The following is an 11,501-nucleotide window of genomic DNA, read 5'->3' on the forward strand; positions in this document are numbered from 1 at the left end:
GGGGGCAGAAGAAGAGGGGCGGCGCGCGCCCGGGAAGCTGCGCGAGATGTGGAAGCTGCGCGAGGAAGAGGGAGACCGGCCCAATCTTCAGCCGGTGCGCCGGTCCCAACCGTTTCCCTTTTTTTAAAGGAGCAAATATATTTCTCTAAAGGATAGGAGGCCGCTTGTTTCTCTAAATTGTAAGAGATTGGTTAGGGATGCTTTAAAAGGTTTGCGAGCAATCCTGGACTACATAACTCAGGTAATCCGTCAAAAGATAAAGAAAACACCGCAATGTGTAAAATCAAATCAACTCAAAATAATTTTAGAAAAGCAGCAAGACATAGCTAATCCGACCTCATATACGTCCGCGGACGCGCCCGAGCTGTCCGCGGATAGTGACGGATCAATCCTCATATACCCATGCCCACAGCCATGTACCTCATATCCGGATCATCACTGCCGGAATAACCCTATATATGCCTACGGCTTTATCTATGCCGATGGCTTTTTGTCAGGGCCGTCGGCATAACTCGAGCTACATCGACGGACTGGAAGAAGCCGTCATCGTACCTCCATCTATGCCTACGGTACGGCAGCCGTAGGCATAGTTAGGCCGTTGGCATATATGGATCTATGCCTATGATGGCCGTAGGCATAGTTAGGCCGTCGACGGGCTGACGCCGTCAAATCTATGCCGACGGCCCTGACGATGGCCGTCGGCATAGATATTATCTATATTTTTTTACTAGGAGCTGCCACGTGGCAGAGCTACGCCGACAGCAAAGTCGTAGGCATAGTTTTCCATCTATGCCTACGGCGAGGCCGTAGGCATAGCCCTGCCACGTGGCGCCTCCTGGCAGCCCCTGGCCGAGAACTATGGCAGTAGGCATAAATATTATTTGTTTTTATTTTAAATTATTTTTATTTTTAAGTTAAAATTTGTTTAATTTAAATCTAACTTATCTAAACTTAAACATACACAAAGTATACATCGATTTAGGGTTGAATTTTCCATAGATTATGAATATCCAGTTTGTTTTTTGTTTTTGAGTATGTTAGAAATGTGGCCTCCTATACTTTTGCATATAGGTCCTTATGCTTTGTTAAAATCATAAATAATTGATACTTGGATCGATTTTGACAAAATTTATATGGTTTTTTTATCAGAATCATGAAAGGATTCTGTGCTATACTATGTTTCAAATTTGAACAAACTTAAATCATTTTTGCTTCAGATTTACAGAAAACACCCTTTTATTTTGAATTTTTTTGTATATTTGTCATTCCTTGCCCAAACGAGACAAATTTTATATCTACATCCATCAGATTGTTTCAGGGATTGTGGTGGCGGGTGCAAACACCCGACAACTGGCTCAGGAGTGTGACCCTTCATGGACGCCGATGCCGCTGTCACTTGGAGGGAGGAAATGGCCATGTCAGGTTGACACGAAGGGAATCTTATGGTGGGTTTAGCCCAGACCTTGTCCAGGTTGATGAACTGGAAGAAAGAAGGAGAAGATGAAGAACTAGATAGTTTAGTATAGGTTTAGTTTAGGACTTTTTCTTTCTTCTTTTATTTCTTTTTCCTCTAAGTGTAATTCCTGAATGCTTGTAATTGACATTTATATTAATAAAGTCTATTGTTTATTATTCATACCAAATAATTGTAGTGTTCCATATATTATGAATATAGTTTCTTTTATTCACCTTTTGCAATATCACTTGTATTATTTATTCATCAATATAGGTTTGCATATATGCCTACAGCAAAGCTAGCGGCATAAATGTTGTCGGCATAAATGCCATGTGGTAGCTCCTAGCCGAGGACTAGATCATCTATGCCTACAACATAGTACTCAGCCAGGAGCAACCATGAGTTGCCACGTGGCAGGACTATGCCGACGGCAAAGCCATAGGCATAGCGCCACGTGGAAGCTCCTGGTTGTTTGGACTTAGCGACAGCGCCGTCAGCTGCCGTCTCGTCCTTTTTTTTGCCGATGGTGAAACTATGCCGACAGCTGTACGAAAGCTGTCAGCATAGGCAGCTATGTCGACGGCTTTAGTACGCCGACGGTCTGACAAGAGTACGCTGACGCATTCTATGCCGACAGGGGTATGCCGACGGCAGCCGTAGGCATAGGACTACGCCGACGGCATTGTGGCCTATGCCTAAGGCCTTGGGCCGTAGGCATAGCTGCTGATTCTGGTAGTGCATCAACGAAATTTTGGAACATACAACAAACAGACATATAACAAATAGGCAGTAGATCTCGACCAAAATACACAGTTTAAACATCACAATTGAACTTGCAAACAACATATATTTAAACTAAAACTACTAGATACTTAAACAGAGACGGAGAGGGCCAAGGAATTCACCACTTCCTCACTAGTCCTTTGCCCTTGCGGTCAACAGAGTGACTCTAGCCCTCGGTGTAGGCGTCGACAGCTAGTGGGGGTTGTCGGAGCCCGAGTCGGAGCTGTCTGTGACGTCGGAGTTGTCGAAGGAGGATGAGATGTAGTCGTCCATCCTTCGGATGGCGCGGTTGTGCTGCTTCGCCCGCCGGACAGCTTTCGCTGCCGCCGTCGCCTTCTCCTTCGCTTCATGGGCTGACTGCTCGATGCCAAGCCGGAGCGCCTTGGCGTTCTTAGCACCGGGCATCCGTCTCAATCTTCTTTAGCGAGCAACAGAGGACGGTCGTGAGGAGCTACTCCCCCGCATTGGGCACCGCCAGCAATCCACACATGTTGGCGAGAGGAAGATGTGGCCTCCTCCGATGCCGTCGCCCTCTCCCTTGCTAGTATGCTGCCTCTCGCGGTAGATGGTATGTGTGCCTCCGATTCGAGCATCCGCGTCTGCGGCGCCGGTGGTGCGGGGACAAGCACCCATAGATGCCCATGAGGAACAGCGGCCGAAGGTGTAGGAGTGCGTCGAGCGAGTGGAGCGGAGTGGGCCAAGCGCACTGAGTGTGATGTGGGACGGGCCGAAGCGGGCGTCCATGCTCCGACGCTAGTCGATAGGGGACGGAGCAGAGCCCGAGCTGCCACCATTGTCGATTCGCGAGCGATACAACGCGATGCGGAGGGGTGGCTACTTGTCGTTGCCTGTCTCCGCCTCCCGAACAAGGGTGTCCTAGTCGATGGGATCTTCCTCGCTATCGGATCCGATGCCGGCGCCACTGCTAGTGCCAAACATTGTAGGGAGAGGGAAGGGGAAGAGACAGAGAACAGAGCGGAAGTGAGAGAGTGAAGCTAGGGTTAAGATCCGGGTGTAGATATTTGTGGGACAGAGTGGGGTTCATGCGGGCTAGGGTGGGCCGAGATAACATAGTGGACGCGTCTAGGCCTTGCATGTCCACACATACATGGCCAGGAGTGGCCATCATCCCCATGTATAGGGACCATTTGAGAAGACCGGTTGGGTTGGACAAACGTGACCAGTCACTGATTGATCCGTCCGCCCGGTCAGTACAGGGAGTTCGAAGTAAATTATATTTGTATCTCATAATATCACAACACACAAATAAACAGATGTACATGTGAAAGAAGTCATGCGCCCTCGATGATTTGATGTACAGGGAGTAATGCTACATATGTAAAAGGGTTACTTAAATTTTATTATAGGCAAGTTTATATGAAGATTATGATTGGTAATAGAAGATGAAATGGTCTACCCCAATTAAATTCAGCATGAGAGAGATTTTTCTAATAGGGTATAATCGAAGTCGCTTAGATACGAGTGAGCATACAATCACCCTATATATAATCGCACGCACACACCCACGCATATGAGCATCTTCGAGAGACTGAGATGCATAGCATGTTGAGATTGACGAAGTCACCACAAACACCTCATAGTCGATGGAATGTCTCCTACTGATAAACATCGTTAGAAAGGCTAAAATAAATCCAGAAAAATGGAAGAAGACATAAATCGTTAAATAAAGCCAGAAAGCCTCATAGTGGATGGAATGTCAAGTCTAAGACTTGAACAGTGGTGGGCTTGAGATACCACTAGTTCGCAGCAAGGAGAGAGAAATAGTTTGGAAAGTTAAGTAAAACATTTTGGGCATGTTTGGTAGCCTTCTCGGGCAAGCCTAGCCCATGGAGTCTGGCTTAACAAAGCCTGGCTGAGGTAAAACAGGTAGAAAACTAACATCTGCACTTTGTTTGATTGTCCGCATCTAGGCCTCTTGCATTAGGGGAGCAAATTTAGCATAGCGTTTGGTTGCCCGCATCTAGGCCTCTTGCATTAGGGGAACAATTTTAGCATAGTGTTTGGTTGCCCGCATTGGCTTGGCTCACGCAACTACACCATGCACTACTAGGGAAAACGCTATACACAGAGGTATAGCAGTAGCGTTGGTCAAAACTTGGCGCTAGCGCTACGTAGTAGTAACGCTTGTTGCAAAACCACGCTACAATCATTATTTTAGCAGTAGCGCGTCTTCACAGAAAAGCGCTACTACTAAAATTCTCTCACTAGTGCCGGTAGGCTAGGAATAGTAGCAGCGTTTCTCCCAGAAGCACGCTACTGCTAAAAACATTGTAGCAGCGCGTTTCTTCTTTACAGCGCTACTGCTATGTAAAAGAAAATAAATAGAAAAATAAGTAGAAAAGTAAATGAAAATGAAAGAAATAGAAAAAGGAGAAATGAAAAAAAGAAAATGTAAAGAAAACAAAAGAAAAAAAAACAGAAAGGGTTAGCTGCAGCGCGTTTCTCTGGAACACGCTATAGCTATCTTAGCTATAGTGTGTTTCAGCAAAACGCGCTGCTGCTAGTTTGACTCAAATCCCGGCGGCCCTGACTTAAAATTTCGCTAAGTCCTTTCCCCCCCTCTCTACTCCCCCCTGTCCCCCAACTGCTCCGTCGCCGCCGTTGCCCTGCCGCGCGCCTTCGACCACACCGCCACCGCCCGAGGTCGTCTTCGACCACACCGCCGCCTTCGACCACACCGCCGCCGCCCGAGGACGCCCCCTCGACCTCACAGCCGCCGCCCGAGGCCGTCGTCGACCTCACTATCGCCTCCCTCGAGCTCGCCGCCGCTGCCTGAGCCAGAGCCTGTCCTCGCCGCCGACCGTAAGGCTATGCCTCTCCTGTCCCTACCCTCCTATTTCTCTCTGCTAGGGCAATTACATATATGTGTTGATACTGTGTTGATGTCCATATGAACCCTAGGTGTTCATATGAACCCTAGATTTTTTAGGGCAGTAGGCATTTTATAGCATTTAGGACAAATGATTTACAATTTTTTTAGGAAATTAGCTAGGGCAATTTTTATGAAAATTTCTAAACAGTAATTCCATTTAGCTTTAAACTAATAGAGGGTATATAAATAATAGTAGCATTTAGATTTAAATTAACAGAGGGTATAAACAAAAAACACTTAGCTATAAAAAAATATTTTGACTACGGACCTGAATTTGTTCCAAATTTCATTCAAATGAAATTTGAATTATTTTGACTATGGACCTGAATATTTTTGAACAAACTGGGTGTAGGTACTAAGGTCTTGCAGTGGAAATTCTGGTGAGGTCAAAAGGGTTAGAGAAAATGTAGTTCCTAGACTTTTAGCTTTAGACAAAAAAACAAAAGTATTTAGCTATAAATAAAAAACAGTAGCTATGGCATTTAGCTATAAACAAAAAAATAGAATTGTTTTTCTTTTCAAAAACTTGGTCAAACAGAACAGTAGCTATATGTCATTGATGTTCATTTGCATATTCCATTATTGTTGATTATATCTTTTCATTGAAGTGGCCATGTTATATGCAAATTCCTCAATAGTGTTTGCTCATGTTATATGTTTTCATTGAAGTTGTTCGATTGTGCCCAAGTGGCTTTGTTGTTTCCAGGGAATGATGCTGAGTGGCCTATGTTTTGCCGGAATGTCGATTCATTTCTGTTCCAGCAAATTTCAGGTTCTCGATTTGTCCACTTTTTAGTAAAGGTCATGCCGAAATTTTCCGTGAATTTCGGCACGACTTGTGCTACAAACTAGGACATATCGAGTGCCCGGGATTTTCCGCGCCAGGAAGGAGTCAACATTCCTGCAAAACAATAGTCCTTTTTATGTCATTATTCATTTTATTAGGTCTAGAATTAATTGACTAGATTTAATCATAGGAAACATGGCTAGCAACGATGAACGACAGGGTTCTGGTGATTGCGACGACGTCTACCTGGCGGCAGACGAATATTTTAGCCTTACCGACGATCAACCGATGTTGTTGCTGGGCCCACCGGTGGCATCGGGGACTGAGACCGACACGCAGACCGGCGCTGAGACTCAGACCGGCATCGAGACCGGCGCTGAGACCGGTGCTGCCTCGGGGAGCGGAGCCGGTGTAGAACCGAAAGCAAAGAGGCAACGGGTTCCTAACAAACTCAGGACTACTAGACTGGTGGTCATGGAGGTGGACGACGGCAATTTTGAGCCAAAGGCGCCCAAGGAAGCGCGCGCGTGCTACGTCAATTAAATAGGCTGCATCATACGAACAACCGCCACCATCAATGATGAGAAACTATAGAAGATAGAAAATATGAGGAGCTCCCTCCTAAAGAAGTTTCACCAGATATTCTTGTTCCCGGGCCGGAATGAGAAGGATTATGAAGATCCAGACGAGGACCCGACAATGAAGAAGATAAACAAACACACCATGACGAAATTTAGCGATGCGTTGGCCGCCTGGAAAAATCGAGTGAAAGCAAAGATCAACGACGGGGAACCCTACTCCGAGATTGTAAAGGATAATCCGAAAATCACGGAAGAGCAGTTTTAAATATTCAAGGAGGCTTGCGAGGCCGAAGCTGCCAAAAAAAAGTCTAAGTACATGAAGGGGCTTCAAAAGAGGAACATTGGGAGCCACCACCTCGGAAGCCGTGGTTACGGCGGAAAGAGGTCCAAATGGGCCAAGGAGGACGCGGAAGCCACGAGTCTGGGCATCCCAGACCCCTTGGCGGATTTCACCGTCCCGTAGGAGCGTGACGTCCTGAGGGCCCGGCACCGTTGGGACCCAGTGAAGAAGGTTTACGAGACAACACCGGTCATTACGGAGTTCATGAGACTGCTGGTAATTTTAGTTATCAATTCGACTGCACACATTAGCCATATTTGTAAACGATCCTTGTGCCTTTTGCAGAGAGAGCAGCACCGGATTGCGGCCGAAAGCGACTCGCCGTCTGAGGCATTGGCGAGGCCCAAGTGGGACACTCCATTCAACCGGGCGTTGAACATATTGAAACGACAACCGGTGGATACTCGACCGTCGTATGGACGCGTGCACGGTGTCGGAGATGGCGCCACGTGGAAGAAGTACTACCGTGAGACCACGGGGGAGAGAAAGAAAAGACGGAGGTTAACTGAAGAAAACATCGACAAGAATGTTGAGATTGCGGTTGAGAAGAAATCATCTCAGACAGTCGCAACAGCGGTAGCTGCCGCAAAACAGGTGGTTGCAGATTTGTCTACTTCCTTGGTGACGGGCGTTATCACTTGGACAAGGAAAAATCTAGAAAAAAATGCAGAGTACTTTCCCCTTGCTGACTTCTTGGGAGCACCTGCTCCTGCACCTGCTCCCGCACCTGCTCCCGCACCGGCTACCACACCTGCTCCCGCACCGGCTCCCGCACCGGACGTGCTCGGCGGTGCTTCGTCTTTGGCTGAGCTCGACGCCCTCACGGTATCTGTCACACCGGCCCCCTTCAATATAAATGTATAATCTCCCGTTTTTGTTGCCTTTCGGATGTCTCACGTCGCAGACTTTTCTTTGCAGGCCGACGAAACCCTGTGCACCATATTGTACACCATCGGCGACCAGAAGGTGGTCGTGGGGAAGGCGACGATAATGAAGCCGAAGGAACCATTGTTCCACAGCCGGCCGATCCCCCCGAACGTCTTCAAGGTTTCCATGGCCAGTATCGAACCGGGCCACGAGAATTTGCCTCCTCCAACACTACTGGTGGATGACGAGGAGACACCGCGGCGGCTTGGTGATTGTTGCAATGGGTGGGTCCTGTTGTGGCCAAAGAGTCTGCTTCGTCTGGAGGCGGCCGGGAGCACACCCACGAGCACGCAGCCTCAGCAAGGTATGAACATCAACACCCCACCTACCCAATTAGCATCGGGTGTCAGGTTGGGTGATAGCGGACGGGGTAAGGAGGAGGCTCCATTAGTCGCTGATGATGTCGCCATGGATGAGGATGAGGATGATGATGGCGCTGAATAGTATGTCTATACTGGCGCCTCCTTAGGGTTTGAGCGTCATGAGTCGGTGCCTGAATTACCGTCTCAATGTATTATTGACGACCTTCTGGTAGTAAAGAAGTCTAGGAAGAGAGCGAGGAAAGGCAAAAAAGCTGATTCTATGATCCAGCCGCCTCAGCAGCCTCGGCTTCAGGACCGTATAGATATCCCCGATGCGGATAAATGACATATCCCCGGTCAACCAATCCTACCTGCAACAGCGCTACGGGCCAGATTCGGTGATCTAAGGAGACTTCATGACGATGTGCTGCGGGTAGAGAAATGCCTCACCGCCTCGAAAGATCCAGGATACCCACTTTACGTGGTTAACGTTCCGCGGCAAATGTCGTACGTCGACAGCTTCCCTGCGGATAAGTTCTTCCTCTGATTCGATTACATATTCGACATGTTTCACGTGAAGAAGCTGGATTTTACGTTTGTCCGCCTTTATGCCTTGCACATGAACTACATCATTGGGGTTGAGCAGATACGTCATATCTGTGTCGCTGACCCGTACTACATGCACGAGAGCTTCTTGGAAGTCTGTGCAGAGCAGCGTGAATACGCGAGGGCTTACATCGTCAGTTTCATGCTCGCCAATAAGGACAAGGAGGTGATTCCCGTGCCTTATCATCCCGTGTAAGTCATCCGCGCTGCTATCCTTCCTTCGATTTCAATAATTCATTTGCACGGTGGAGGCTAATTAATTTGAGGTGTACTTATTTTACGCAGCAGCGGGCGCGCCGTCCTCATCATCCTCTACCCCTGATTCTCCCATGCTCTTTACTTGGACTCGTCGAAGAACATTCATAAAAAGGATTACACCCACATCAAAGATGTTCTCGACAGTGCTATGTTTTACTACCAAGCAAGGGGTGGAGAGGTTAGGGACAAGAAGATAAGGGGCGGCAGGGCCGCCTTCAGCCATAAGACTGACTTCTGCTGCATCCAGCAACCGAACGATTCTCTTAATGATGGATTATATGTCCTACACCACATACTGGAGTACAGACGGGATCACCAGAACCTTCACATGTCACCTAGATCTGGCGATGCCCATATTCTGCAATGGGCAAAGGACATAGGAGATATCGAGGATCATCGACTTCGAGCTGAGTTCTATAACATCCAGCGCGAACTTGCCCAAATCATCATGAAAGAGGTCGTCAGCAAAACAGGGATGTTCTACGGAGAAGGACAAATGTCGTGGGAAGACGTCCGAACATGGATAGCCTCTCAGCGTCTCGACATGAAGCCTTTCACTAAGCTCGGGGACTATCTCCCTGACCTCGATGGATGGCACGGCATGTTGGAGTGATTGTCGATATATGACAATGTGTCTGTTTAGTCCATACTTTCTGTATGACAAAACTTTGAGTTATGCGCAGTGAAACTTTATTTGTGATGTAATTAAACCGTCCTCCTCCTCGACTAGCGAAGATCACTCTAGTTAGGGCATTTTGGGTACGATGAACTTTGTTATTTATGCTTATGATATGTTGTTTCTATTTTTGTCAAGTCTGTCTCTTTCTATTGCTCAACTATATATGTTGCATATCATCGACTCATGTGACGATGCAGGTGCATAGATCATCGATGGCGAAGAAGTGCTACGCCAGGAGTATATATATGATGAGTGGCCGGAGTGTCAGGCCCAGGTGTTGCCGGTTTCCGGTTTCCGAGCGACAGGCAGTAGTTAGTTTAGGTTCACGCTAATGCGAGAGAGGGATACGAACTCATGTACTCAAAGTGATAGCTCTTCTCGCGTATACCATTGTTTAGATGGATGACGATGTATTTGCAAGTAATCAAGGACTTGTATCGCTATTTTCGAGATGATGACGAGAGACCACTTTGTGTTGGATGATGATTATGATGAGACTATTTGTATGTATATGCTATGATTATATTCGTGGTCTCGCAGGCATTTGTATGTGTATCATGATGACATTTCTATGTGCTAAAGATTCTTCTATAAAGCCTGTTCAAATACAAAACAAATATGCCCAAAAAAACAAAAAACCTGTTAAATTAGCAGTAGCGAGTGTATAGAAGTTAGCAGCAGCGCCGCTATAGCAGTAGCGCGTTGCTGCAAAGGGCGCTAGAGCTACTAGCAGTAGCGTGCTCCCAGTAACCGCGCTGCTGCTACACTTGTGTAGCAGTAGCGCCGGTGACCACGCGCTACTGCTATATGTTAGCTATAGCACCTTATTAGTAGCGCCCCACCCCGCACTACTGATACACCTAAAACCCGCGCTGCTGCTAGCCTTTTCCCTAGTAGTGATGTTTGGTTGCAAACCACTAGTGCAGAATCGGGCTATAGTACCGGTTCGTAAGGACCTATAGTCCCGGTTCTACAACTGGCACTAAAGTGTGGGGACTAAAGGTCCCCCTAGTCCCGGATCAACATGACCCGGGACCAAAGGCCCACCACGTGGCACGAACCCGCGCCGGGGGCTGGGGGACCTTTAGTCCCAGTTGGTAACACCAACTAGGACTAAATGCTTTTTTTTATTTTTTTCCGATTTTTAAATGTCTGAATTATTTGACGATTTAATCTCTAATCACCCCGCATCACTGCTCAAGTGTGGAGCACTCATTCCAAATCGTCTAGTTGGTAACACTAGACGGGACTAAAGGATTTTTTTTATTTTTTCCGAATTTCAAATTTCTGAATTATTTGACGATTTAATCTCTAATCACTCCTCATCACTTCTCAAGTGTGGAGAACTCATTCCAAATCATCTAACTTCCCAGCTGGTCACTCATCCTCTCACTACTCCAGCCTGAGCAAGCTTAAATTCCGAGTTCTATTCCCCCTAACTTCCAAGTCTGCACTTGTTGTTTTCGTGACAATAGTAAGCTGTCAATCCTATTAACCCTCAGGAGTTTAGCTTGAGCATGAAGTCACATGGTTCACCATTTAAGTTTGAAACTATTATTCTAAAAAACAATAATTATTTAGTAACACAAATATTTCTTGAATAAGTAGTTTGACCATAGTTTGAACAGATTTGACCAAAATTCAAAAAACTAAAATAATTATTTAGTAACACTAATATTTCTTGAATGAGTAGTTTGACCACAGTTTGATCAGATTTAACCAAAATTCAAAAAAACTGAAATTTGAGCATAACTTTCTTTCCTTTCAGAATTTGAGAATTCTAAAAATTTGCAAAACAGCCTACGGTGGTCTAAATCGGAACCGGATTTCCATGCTGAACATTTTCATATATTATACGTTTTTTGACATCGTATGCAAAAGATATGGTC

The sequence above is a fragment of the Triticum aestivum genome, chromosome 5B (genome assembly GCF_018294505.1).
Source record: "Triticum aestivum cultivar Chinese Spring chromosome 5B, IWGSC CS RefSeq v2.1, whole genome shotgun sequence".
Classification (NCBI taxonomy): Eukaryota; Viridiplantae; Streptophyta; class Magnoliopsida; order Poales; family Poaceae; genus Triticum; species Triticum aestivum.